The sequence below is a fragment of the Patella vulgata genome, chromosome 9 (genome assembly GCF_932274485.2).
Source record: "Patella vulgata chromosome 9, xgPatVulg1.2, whole genome shotgun sequence".
In the NCBI taxonomy this organism is placed as follows: Eukaryota; Metazoa; Mollusca; class Gastropoda; family Patellidae; genus Patella; species Patella vulgata.
The window spans coordinates 7,549,826-7,563,764 of NC_065887.2; the positions used below are offsets into that span (position 1 = coordinate 7,549,826).

A 13,939-nucleotide genomic window follows, 5' to 3' on the forward strand; every position below is an offset into this window, starting at 1 on the left:
CAAACAGTGTTGCATCGGAACCTCCCTTGAGGACACCATATACAATATACAAAATATTAAATACAAGTACAAATATTTGGACGGGTACAACAATATGAACAGAAATATATTCAGAGCACTCATATAAATAGACAGTATAAAACCTGCATACATGACACATATATTTGAAAATACGTATGACACGGGGCCGGGTTAACGCTTGTGGGGAGCCACGATGGCTAGCCCGGAGGACGCGGTTCGCTCCCGGCGTTGGCCGAGAAATTTCATTTTGGATTTTCCGACGTGGGTTTCTCTGGTCAGTGGTGCAGAACCGAGGTCTGATAAGAACAACTGTTTGCTCAAAATATTGAGATCCCGGGTATACATTGGCGTGCACGTACAATATCCCAAGGCATTTGGAATTCGATATGAGAGTAGACCTTAAAGTCGCTTTCCGGACAAAATTTCCCTCATAGAACGCTGACGTTAGTGATGAATGGAAACAACCACGGAAATTCTCATATCAGAAAGGACAGCAACCTGGGCGCTTAAAATGACCGAATTTGGCCTAATCGGTAAGACGCTGAATCCCATTTCATTTAACATTTATGGGATACAACCTGTCCCTTATTGATGAATGGAAACAACCATGTGGATGTTCATACCTAAGAGGATAGCAACCTGGACGCTTTAACCAACTGATCGGAAGCCACCCCACCCCGATCCTATATGTAGTTTAAGGGCCTCTGCTCATATATCAAACTCCTCCAAAGTGTATGGGATCCGTATCCCACTTAGTCACCCTCTACATTAGAGGTATTCAAGATTGGTATAATTGAATTACCCAAGTGCGTATAGCCCACGATCTCAAGGTAGGGTCAGTTTTTACAAATCTCGACCAGTCTAAAATCTGGGGAAGTTCCTGGTCTCTCTTTACTGAATTATTACAATAAAACGTTATCACATGTTATGTATAACGTAATTACATATGGTGTATTGTGACGTATAACCGGGTAATGTTATTCATGTTGGACCAGTACGGGATTGACGATGGTGAGAAGTGGGGCCTGGGTCCCAGGTCCCAGGTCCACCGCCTATCGGGGTTTTGCGTATCAGACAAAAAAGGGTAAACTAAGTGTTTATATATATATATATATATATTATGGCATTGTTTGATTTGGAAGTTAAGTAATTGAGAAATCTTTAATGGGTTCTTGAAATATAATTATGTTCATAAATAGCTTAGCCAATTAAAATATTTGGTGTGGAAATAAAAATTTTGTGTTCAATGGTGTAATAGCTCTTCATGGTATGACAATAAATAGAAATGAAAATAAAATGGCGTTTAACGTCCTACTGTTCTGCTCCTAAACTGGGCTAATGAAGACGGATGACAATAAATAACACGGATAAATATAATAAAAAAATGACCTTTAGAATTTGTATTTTATGAGAGTATGTATTAATCAATGCAACAAAACTCTTAAATGAATTCGTAATAAACGTAAGGCAAGAATTTCTCAATAACACTGAGACGATTGGCGTTCACGTAAAAGAACCCTTCACAGCTGGAATTCGTAATAGGAGTACGGCAAGATTTCTCTAATAGCACTGAAAACGAATGGCGTGGACGTAAAAGAACCCATTACAATTGGAATTTCTTACAAGAGTAGGCCAAGATTTGCCTAATAGCCTACTGTATTAGCCCAGTCGATACAGAAATGTGTTGTATCAGTCCTAGTGTTGTATCAATATTTTACGCAATGCCTTGTTATAGAGCGATTTAACAAACTGAAAATTTAACAAACTGAAACTATCAACGAAATCGCCAATGTTTCGTTTTGTACAGAATATGTTCGATTAGCGCGTTGCACGTACATTATTTAAAAGGATAGCGTCACTTACGAGTAACAATGGAGAGGTGGTGTCAGATTCATACAGTTTTACATAATGGGAAACAATTCGACACACAAAACCTGATGTTCCACTTGGTTTAGAGAATGTAATTTATGTTTACGTGTGTAGAAACGCTGTGAACAAGTAAAGCGAATTTGGAACACCCAAAGTGTGATATATCGCTGTGAGACTGGGGAAACGTTAAAACGTATAATGTTGCACACAAAACAATAAATTAGGTATACCAAAATCCGAATAAATCGCCTTTAGTTTGAAACAGAAAACAATAGTAGGGGAATCCCCAAAGATTTAAATTCCCTAAATCAGACACGACATGCATTTTATTACCAGTTACAAACATCTCTATTGAAACGTTATCTCCATATCAGCTACAATTTGATATTTTAGTTTTATTTATTGCACACTCTATGACAGCTAAATTGTTAGTAGACGAATGAAAGGGTAGTGTTACAAAATAGGTCTACGTGTCTAGTACACTGTGACTTGACATTTACTAGACGGATGCATTTTATATCAAATAACAAAGAATATTTAACCCAAAAACTGACTGAATTCATTGGCCGTAGGGTATACAATGTAATTAATATTGAATATCAAATCCAATCAGATGCGACATGAATAATATTATATAACTTATATTATGTTTTACAAACTACTTGAGTCATTATTGTATTCTACAAAACCGAGTACTAAGAGCAATGTATTGAATGCATTGAGGATGGATCTTTCTGAAACATTGTTTGTAATAATCTTAATAACATCTACCACAAGATGTTTAAATGGTAAGCCAAATTTTAATTGTTTCTTTGAACTAGACATTGTTGGGTAAGCCATGTTATATGTCTGTATCCGCATCAACTTCACATTTAGTCAATTTGAAAGAAAGAAATTGGATTTAAGTTCAACTCAAAACAAACAGTGTCTGTGACACTCCACGTCATGGAATCCCCCAGAAGGTTCTAGTTTGGGCCAGTGGAAGAACGAGCTGCCCAAGAATGTTACCATTCGGAAATTTGTCAGCGGTGGGCCGAAGAATTACGCGTACAAGCAAAGTGATGGAACAACAGTGTGCAAGGTCCAGGGATTCACCCTGAATTATCGTGCCTCCCAACAACTCAATTACAACATCATGAAAGACAACGTACGACACGTCAATCAAAACGAACCGCTTGTCATCGCCAATCCGTTCAAAATTTCCAGATCACGTGACCGACGTCTCTGGACACGCCCCGAAAACAAAAGGTATAAAATCGTGTACGACAAACGTTTTGTTCAATTTAATGACGATGGCCAACCGATCAACACTTACCCCTATGGATACTGACTTTCGTGTGTCAGGACGATGGCGACCAAACAGAGAAGATGACGAACCGGCAGAAAATACGGATTTGATCGAGAAACTAAGACGACGATGGCTCAACTTTCGGGTCAGCAAGTGTTATTTACCCATCATAGAGGAAAAGCAACGCGAGGAGTGTATCGGTTGCAAGTACGAGCACCCCAGTCAGAGATACCATTCGTCTCTGGGATTGGGCGTGTGTTCCAGAACGGGCGTACCCTCACATCCCGTCGACGATTACAATCACTACCTCTGGGTGGAGGAGCCGAAACCAGAAGAAATCGATGGCGTGCTAGACGGTATGATGGACGATCCACGGGACCGAGTCAAGAAGTGGGAGGATGAACAACGATGGCGAGAAGACGTCGACGAAGCCTTGAAAAAGTTTTGGCGTGTGGTTCCGCAAAGACGAGTTCCCCGAACCCAAAGACGAAGAGAATCCCATACGACGGTGGATAGACGAGTTACCGAAGAAAAAGAAACGATGGTCCCTGGATCAAATGGATATCAATGCCATGTCCGGCAAGCTGGGAGAAGGTTGGGAATGTATTGGCAGACATCTAGGAATCAGAGAAGCGCGGATCAGTCAAGTCAAGATGAGTCATCCTAACAACGCGCGCATGCAAATTTTCACCGTGTTCAACCAATGGCGACAAAAACACGGTCATCGATTGGGAAGATTTTCAAAAGTACGTGGAAAGCCTGGAAGTCATAGACTAGACACGAACCAATAGAAACGAAGGAAAAGAAAGAACCAATCAAAAGAGAGTGACGTCACGGCCAAGACTATAAGAAGCGAGGTGTCAGAATAAAATTTCATTCTGCTCTCGATGGCTAGTCAAGCTTGTTTCTCTTGTAACACTGTCGGACACTGGTATAGAGACTGCCCTGCTCGTTCCCAACAACAGCAACGAAAACCAAGACAAGACAGACCAGCTTATGGCTCCTATGGAATTTGTTACCTCTGTTGAGAACCAGGACACTGGGCATCCCAGCGTGGAAAACGAGTCGAAGCCCAAAAAGCGAAGAGTGACGAAGAAAGAAAAGACACTGTCAAAAGAAAGTGTTACGGAGTCAAGAGACGCACCGACGACAATCACAAGTGCCTCAACTGTGGACAGCTCGGCCACGGCCTGCTCGAGTGCAAAGAAGAAATCCAAACAGAAAACAACTTTGAAGCCGTTGCCCGTCGCATGTTCGACAACAACATCGATGTGCCCAGAGGCACCACCCGCAGTTAGCGATACTGATACTGGTGCGGAGAAGCGTTCGAACTCTACAGGCGCTACAAAGAGAAAAAGAAAACATCCGACGAAGCTTTCGTGGAATCTGACTCCCATCTACAATCATTTGGCCAATCAACCTGTCCGCGTGGATCCCAACAACAAGGAAATGACCGACCACGAGAAGAAACAGCAGAGCGATTACGAAACACGAGAGGTAATGCGTCACGGGGCCGTGCAAAGAGGTTCCATCGTTTTTTTTCAAGAAAGACAACACCAACGATAGAGTGTATCTGAAAATCAATCACGTGCAGGCGCTTTTCTATTTGGACATATTGCCGAGAATCGATGTTCGTCTGCGTGGACCCATCGTGTCCATGTTGGGATGGACGGGAAACGAAATGATGATTTCCCTGCAGTCCATAGAAATGACCGGCGACGATGGCCAAAGTCTCCTGCCTTACTACGCTCACTACACCCCAAATCTTCAAATCCAGTTCGATCTGTTTTACTTGTACACGGACATTTTCGAACCTCAGATTGTGGGCGACATGCAGGCTCCATGGTCCAACTTCATTTCCGTCGCCGACGATGATTCAAGTGTACAAAAGCGGAGTACTCAGACAGCGAGGGGCCGGTCGTGGTCTGGTAATGTACAGAGGGGGAATTCTGCGACAACCGGGTGCCGGGCGATGGTCGGGATTGTTGAATGCCGTCAAATCGGTGGAAAAGACCCTGTGGTCGGCCGGCAAAGCGACCGTGAAAAAGAATGTGGCCCAAGTGTTACCCAAAGTGGGACAGAGCGTGCTCGATACCGTCAGCGGTCGGGAAAAATGGAACTGGAAGAAAGTCGCTCAGGACACGCTTCGGCCCGCGGTGTCCAACACGATGTCCGACACACTCAAGATTCCTGTCCCTGTGCGCGAGACGAATTGCAGATGATTACATGGATTTGGCCAACTTGACGCCGCACCTGGCCCTGAAGGTGACAAAGAACGACGGGAGTGACCTGGATGCGGACAGTCAAGTCGCACCCGTTAACAACCTGTTTCATTCGTTGTTCAAAGACGTCAAATTACGTCTGGGAAAAGATGCCGAAACCTTGGTCATAACTTCTCTGCCGAACAATCCGTACCGGGCTTACTTGGAGAATTTGTTGAGTTTCTGTAAGACACCGCCGGTCAGCTCGATTCCACGAGATCCGTCGCCACCACTGTGGACAGTGTACGACAGGCGCCGAATAACAAAGGATTGGAACAACGTCAGAAAGTCATCGCTGCCTGTTGCACCTTTGAACTACAGTTACGTCTACACTTGGACATGTGTCTACAAGATCGGTATCTGCTTAGCGGTGTGGACGTGCGATTGAATTTGGAAAAACACTCTCCGAAATTTTTTCTGGTGTACGGCGAAGGCAATGATGCAGAAGACTACAAAGTCGAGTTCACCAAAGCCTACCTGGATATCCCGTTCGTCACACTAGCTCCCAGTACCCAGACACGCATCGAACAGCAAATTCTATCGTCCAAGGCCAAGTATCCCGTGAATCGCGTGGTGGTCCGAGACATGGTCATTCCCGACAACCGCACTCATCACATCCTAGGTAATCTGTTCGACAAGGAAATCCTGCCGAGGAGACTGATCGTGGGGATGGTGCGCAACACGGACACGACGGAAGAAAAACAGAAATCCGTTCCATTTCGAACACAATCAATTGGAAAACATCAAACAGACCAAGCACGGGGGAATCGTGAGCGAATACGACGTGAACTTTCCCCAGCGACAAGCCATCGCACCCTACCTGGATTAGATGAAAAGGGTGGCCGTCTTAAACACCAGAAAAGACCTGGACCTCCCTTTTCACGACTATATTAATGGGTACAACCTGTATTGTTTTGATTTGACCAACGACCACGGGACCGACGGTCACTACTTTCATCCGAAAGAGACAGGTGAACTACATTTAGTACTCAAGTTCGGTGCGGCCCCGACAAATCACCCCAGTCTTGTTCTGTTTGCCGAATACGACAATGTCTTGGAAATCGACCGCTACCGGAAAGTCATCACCGATTGGTAAGGCTCTCTCCAACCGACAACTGACACGAGCTTTAAAACAACATCTCCCCGCTCCCATTTTCGTGGGCGTGTGGGCTCGTAATCACCTGGATATACTGCACCCGACCTCGTACCCCAAAGCCTACGTCATCAACACGGACGACGAAGACCAACCGGACAAACATTGGACCGTGTTTGTGTGCGAAGAGCCAAATCACGTCACCTTTTTTGATTCCTATGGTTGCCCCCCCCCCCACCCCCCACCCCTGATATCTATGGAGAAGCCTTTCGACGTTTCGTTCAAGATCAACAACTCGACTACCAACCCAGATGGATTCAAGGGCTCGATAGTGTCGTGTGCGGACATTATTGCTTGTATTTTCTGTGTCATCGATTTCACGTTCATTCCCCATATCCCCTTTCCGTTTTCGGTCGCGTGTATCGTGTAAACGATATACTCGTCGAACAATGGGCTAGGGATCATTTTCCCAACTTGCAAGAGGAACAGAAGAAGGGTCAACGATGTCGATGGTTTTTTGCTCTGTAAATATGTTTTGTTTAAAATGTTTGTAAGTTTTCGTTTGATTTCTTTTGTCATGATAACTTTGTAAGTTTTGATTTGTAAAAAAGTTTTGTTCAATAAAATGTCGACAACATATCACTTGTTTGTTTTTCTTGTGACGTCATGTTTTTTTGTGACGTCATGCTATTCTGATTGGTGGAAAATGGTATCGTCCCAACACATTTGACTCGTCCCCTCCCGAGCCATAAATAGGTGTGTCGAAGCCAGAAATGTCACAATCAAAATGGATCGAAACGATAAAAGATTTTGCACAACTTGTGGAGGGGGGGGGTATTACCCAATGTTTAGGGGTAATCGGTCGGATGCCGATTATCTTGTCTGCTACTGGTGTGGAGTAGATGTTTCAAACACCTGTCATAGACGACCCAAACATCTACTCATATGCCAGAAGCGGCCACCGTCTTTGGCGGAAAATTCCCGAAGTGTTCCTGTTAAGGAACCCTCACATTCCAACGGCCCTTTTCAGGGCCAACATAATCAATGCAAAAAGAGTTGTCTCCCCTTCCTTTGGTTTTCCTCTCCCCCTTCTTCTCCCTTCTTCCGCTCTCTCTCGTCCCTCTCTTTTCTCACCCTCCTGTCAGGCACGTGCAAGGGGTCACGCACCTGCAAGGGGTCATCCAGTGCAAGTCACGCACGTGCAAAGTCACACACGTGCAAGGTCACGTGCACGCACATGCAAGCGCAAAATAATGGCTGAACAGATGCCCTAACTATTGTAATATTTAAGTGTTGAATATTTCGAGCGATCTTCGTTCCATTTCTGTAAAACTGATCATCGAAAACTGAGGCAAATCCAAGAGATTCCAGTAAACAATTAAAGCCTTTATTTTTATTATCATAGATACATCGTAATGAATAGCATTGTACACCTCACCTGATACAATAGACTTGTGTTAGATGAAATAATACGTATCCAATATTTTAGTATATCGTGGGATGAGGTTTAACTGATTCTATCTCCACTTTTTATTAAATTGAGAGAGTTTTTACTTAATTTTCACAGTTGTTGAAACTATCAATATAAGAAGCTAGCTGAGTGGGAGGTTTTTCTTAATGCAGAGTGATTCAATTTGGTCTAACTGGAATATGATAAATGGAGATACGACTTTGTCGTTTACAACATGTAATGAATTTGTCAGGAACCTTGAGATATAATTTTATGCCCCAACGTGTGAATCACATAGTAGTAAAAGAGGTGTTTTTCATAAATCTCATAGCCTAAAATTATGATAAATCTCATGACTTGCAAATATTTGGAAAGAAACGCGAGTAAAAAAGGCACAATGAGAGTCAACGCTACTGGGAACTAAACGCACAGTCTTTGTACTTAAAAATAACGCATTTCAACAACACTCGATGTTTGGCATTCTTATGGAAATAACCTGTGTCGAGAACTCTCGACGTCCGGTATCGAAAGGCACTCCATCTCCATGAACTGTTTACATTTTACATGTATATACAATACATGTTTGAACGAGAATTAACTAGTACTATCTCAAACCACCCCCAAAAACCACATACACATAGGGTTTGAACAAATAATTAAACTGTCCTAATTATTACAATTAAGTATTACAATTTGACCATTCTGAAGGATACACACCAATTTCATACACAATTGTACGCACAAAATATCAAAAAAACTATTTCTGGAATAATACCATCTCTTCCAACGCTTTTGACTGCCGTAAGCTTAGAAATTGCTATTTGTATTTCTGAAACTGTGAATTCATTATCAAGGTAGGCGACGACATTATCATATACTCTATTAATATAGATTAGTTCATTTATGAGTTGAGTATACCATGACATTGAAAAACATCCTAAAATTGGTCATGAAAATCAAACAAATTCAGCTGGGAGGAATGTTGTAGTGTATCTTTACCATTTGTATAAAATTGAATATCTCTCCAGAATCCTTTCGGGTTGTCTTTAGCATTTTAACATAATTGTAAACCAGAACTATATCAGTACAATATTTTAGCATGTTTTTTAGCATTATTATATTTTGTCCAACTTGTAATTAAATCAGCTCGGCTCTGATCAGTTTTTGTTTTATTAAATATATTTCTATTCTTTATAAAGTCATTTTCGAACACAAACACACGCCATGTAATGTTATACTTACTATGGGGTTTGCGATAGGGATAGGGATTACTCTATAACACAAATCAGACAACTTTGAACAAAGACTCTTGTTTATATTATTGATAATATCTTGGTTTGGAATAAAATTATCTTCGTTTAATATACTGTTAAGGATGACATCGATAATGCCCGAATCCCGTTTTAAGGTAAGGGACGTAACTCACAATATTCTCTGTTACGCATACTGGGGGGGGGGGGTACATTTCTTAAGCACAGATACAACGAAGCGTGATCGGAGAATTAAAAAAATAAAATCTAGTACATTGAAAATATTAACATAATGAACCTTGTAATTTAAGAAATCGGGGATAGTGGATATAAGATAAACATGAAGGTGACTTTTATATCAAAGTAAAACAAATTAGGCAATCCCAGTGTGATATTATTTTATTCAAACAATATTTTCATTCAAATCAATGTTATTAATTATAAATTGGTGGCTCAACTTCAAGCAGCGCATTTTTTTACATGTAATTTCTACGTTTGGCTCATTCATAATCATCGTAAAATGTTCTAATTATAATGTGTGATATACTATTATTTATCAGCGGGTCCGTGCGACTCACCGAAGTCATACGCAAACTTCCAGCGAAGATTGTCATCAAATAATAGAACCTCTGAAGAAACGCCACTATCTGATAGATTTATTGATGAAGGGTGGTATGGACAAGCCAATGTTAAACTACTTGAAGTGGACCCACCTGGTGTTAATCATTGTGGAGCAATATATCCCTTATACTTAAAAGGTAAGCATTCAAATTTGATTAATTGTTTTTAGTTATACGGTAAACAATAAACAACGGAATACTATAATAGTAAGAGCAGAAGGATCACACTGCACGCAAACAAAACCCATAAGACAAACCTGGGCAGAGGAAGGATAAAAGAAAAAACTACACAGACTTTGCCAATCTGTTTCACAGAGGTACTGCGAAAAGTCTTCTTGTAGGGCTGGACACAAATTAGAGTTTTCGGAATGAAACAAATAAACATTTGTATTTCTATGTCGATTTAGTGTGTTATAACCAAATATAATGATATCAGTTGTCAAAATTGGGTATTTCGATTAGACTACGCCATTGTTCCAAGATGGCGGCCCAAAATACAGATTTCTCGGAATTCTACTTCTATAACATATAAAGGATGGCTTCCAATACCTCTTGTCCTGTGTTTTCGGACACACTGAAAACATTTTCGCATCGATTGGACAATGATTTATCGAATTTTCGTTAAAAAGCTCGTCAAAAACTGCAGGTTTTTTTCAGCTTCGGCGGTGCTAAAAAGCTGTGGAAACAATTTGATCATGTATTTTCATATCTAATCGTATATACTATGCAACAGTAGACCATGACCTTGAGTGAGAGCGACAGGAAGAGGAGAAGTATTGCGAGGGAATGATTATAATCGTGAACGACATGTGAAAAATTATACATTTAGACACTCAATAACATATAATAGTCACAGTGTTAACACCTTGGTGACATAACACCTACTTCCTGACTTCAGACTGGTTACTAACAATTTAATAAACCATCAATAAATTTTAATATTATGTATATAAAATGGCGACTTTGATCCGTTTGTGGAGATATTTTATTTTTCTATTTATCAAGTTATTTGTCGCTAAGTCAACGATATCCGCTTTATGCCTGGCTTTCACGTGAGATACGAATGGCACGAATCCCCCCCCCCCCCCAAACACTGCCTGGTGGAAATTTGTGGCGATTCGGCAAAACAAAATCAAAAAGGTCGTAGAGGATCTGGACTAACTATACCAAGCAGTTTCGAATAGTTTACGAAAGGGTTAAAAATGGAGTTACGATAATCTGGTTAAAAGTATGCCGAATATAAAGGTAGGGTTTGCATTAAAGGTAGGAAAGAATATTGCTTACGACTATGCAGAAGTCAGATACGAATAAACTACGCTTTCCAGGAATGATGCCGATAAAGCTTCGAAAAGTTTACTATATTTGGCATTATTCGTCAAAAAATCGAACAGGAAGCTGTTACGGACGATAACAAAGGTCTACGACGGGTTTACAATACATCCCCGAACTACGAACAATGCGAATATGTAAGAACCAAATAAGAATCACTTACGAACGTCAAAAACCGTCTAAGATTTATCTACGAATTGGAAAAGGTTTGTATTCGTAGGCCATGTGAAAGCGGGTCACGAAAGGTTTTGTTTCAAAAATCACTTACGAACTTCAAGAACTGCCCACGATATATCTACGAATCTTAAAATGTTTGGATTCGGCGTGATTCGTGGCATTCATAGTCCATGTGAAAGCGAGACATTACAGAATAAAACATTAAATAGTTAAAGCTAGCCGTGAGTTTTGTCGACGGTCTCCATATGTCGGGTTTTACAACTATTCCACAATGCAATGCATGTACAATGTACTTCGTTTCAGATGCTGTCTATAGCAATAGCTCGCTGAGTACGGCCATAGTGTGTGCTCAGTCCGGAGATGACACCTGCCTGGAAGTGAAACAAATTGAGACAAACTATTGTCAGGAGTTGAACATGTTTGTGTATAATCTTAAACGCATAGATTTAAGCGCATCTGCATACTGTATTGGTGAGTTTTATTTAAAGCTATATAAATGTGTTAGCTCTTGTTTATAATGTAGTGCAGCGGCCGCTGGATAGCGCTGATCCCTTTGACCAGCTGGTTTTCTTTGGCCCCTTATGTGGTGAAGAATTGTTGTAAAATAAGAAAACAAAATTAGCTTGATACCCCTTGCGCCAAGCCTAACCCCTTTCAAAGATCATTTTTCTACTCGGATTGTTAATGTTCTTCCAATCTAGGTCGATCCATCCTGCACCACTGACAAGGAGAAACCAAGCCGAAAAATCAGGACGAGCTTACTCTGCCAGCACCGTATTTTACACACCGAGCCACCGCTACTCAGTAGCATTCTATGCATGTAGTAATATTCATTTTGTATGTAGAATAGGCAGAGGAAAGCTAGTATATCTTCTTAGTTGATTTTATCATAATCGAAATATATCTGGCGCATTTTCCTTTGTCAAAGGCTAAGTTATAATTTAAAAAAAAACAATTATTAGTATGTGTATTATGTATATTTAACCATAGTGATTTTACAATTAAACTTTTTTTTTCAGTTGAAATCAGAGGTAAAATATTTTTCATTATCAATTTAATTTCCAACATATACTGTTTTCGTTAATTTCCTACATTGCTTGTATTTGCTGCCGGAACTGTCCCATGAACACTTCTAATTGTGTCCTCTTGTGGTTCATCTCACATGATTACGTGGACAATAAATATATCAACTATATCAACCTTATGGTAGTGATGTATGTTATCCCATAAATATATACGATTATCTACTCCCCAATACGGATCTTAACCCTTGCCGGTGCACGTGGGGCCTCCGTGGACCCCATGCATATGTTTTATAGTGTTTTGTAATAACTACTGAGCACTTTTCTCTGAAATTTAATGACTTTGTCTCCTATACATTTTTAAACGTAGCGAAGTGATTGCCGTTGGTATTCATCTGCTTCCCACACGCACAATTATGTTACATGCAAATCAGGCCCAACGCTTGAAGAGAACATACAGTTGGAATTTTGCTAATTTGTGTGCTGCTTGATTCCATATTGCGTATGCTAGAGTATTCTCTCCTTTAGCATCTACGTGTTACAAATACCAACAAGTATATGATGAATTCCAAATATTCAATGGTTTTTTGTATCAAACGTATATTGCCATTTAACCTCTTTATTACATAGTACACAAAGTAACAATTTGGTAAGAATTGTTAAATCTTTCCATATGTCACTAAAATGTTTTTGGATAATAATTTAGTTGTTTTTCAGATGCCAAATATGAATGCAAATAAAAACCAATCCACTGCCTTTTAATTCAAATATATCTTCACGTAAAAACTTTGAATTAAAACTGGGGTCCATATGGACCTCTGATACCCGCTATGTGATTCTCACAACGTCCACCCACAAGGGTTAATAGCCGTGATCTGGCGATTTTACCCGACGTATGAACAAATAAAACACTATTTATGTTAGATGTCACAAGTCGTTGTCAGGCACAATTATATTAACGCAAATAGACAATATAAAATCTAAAAATTGTGTTGATTTATGCTTGATAAGGACTTGTGAAACGTCACAGTCAAATAAACCATAGTAACTGTTATCCATAAATAGTGTGTTATTTGATTATGTTCCAGTTACTAAATGCCATTCAAAGAATATATACGACGTATAAGCCTTACCTACATGAAAGCTCGATTGTGTGTCACAAATACGTTATAGTTTTAAACCAATATGACCTATTTCGCATGTGGCACATTCAAACAACGAAACATATAGTAGAAATGGCAATGATCAATCATCATTTGAAGATAATCGTTGGTCATTTGATGCAAGAATTACGCGCAGCAAAAGAAAAATGTAGCTCTCGAACAATTCTTCTTTAAATATATGGTGTTTTACAGAAGGCTGATATACAAGTTGACAAATATAGCATAACATGAGAAGTTTTCTAAAATACTTTTATATATGAAACGAAGAATTTGAACTTGGATTTCAGACGCCACATACACCGGCACAAGCAACTGCTTGTCGACTTATCTAGTAAACGAGAATGTTTATAAATCTGCAAAGACATCGTCGTCGTCTGCAATCCAACCTTAAAGTAG

The 13,939-nt window shown here is 40.2% G+C and overlaps 1 long non-coding RNA gene across 1 annotated transcript; it reads left to right on the forward strand.

Annotated features, from left to right (window-relative positions):
* Positions 1 to 2,548: 2,548 nt before the first annotated feature.
* On the forward strand, positions 2,549 to 11,827 carry LOC126831708 (uncharacterized). Its single transcript, XR_007684269.1, has 3 exons — positions 2,549 to 2,678; positions 9,793 to 9,990; positions 11,662 to 11,827. It is a non-coding gene; the product is annotated as an uncharacterized LOC126831708 (long non-coding RNA).
* Positions 11,828 to 13,939: the final 2,112 nt, after the last annotated feature.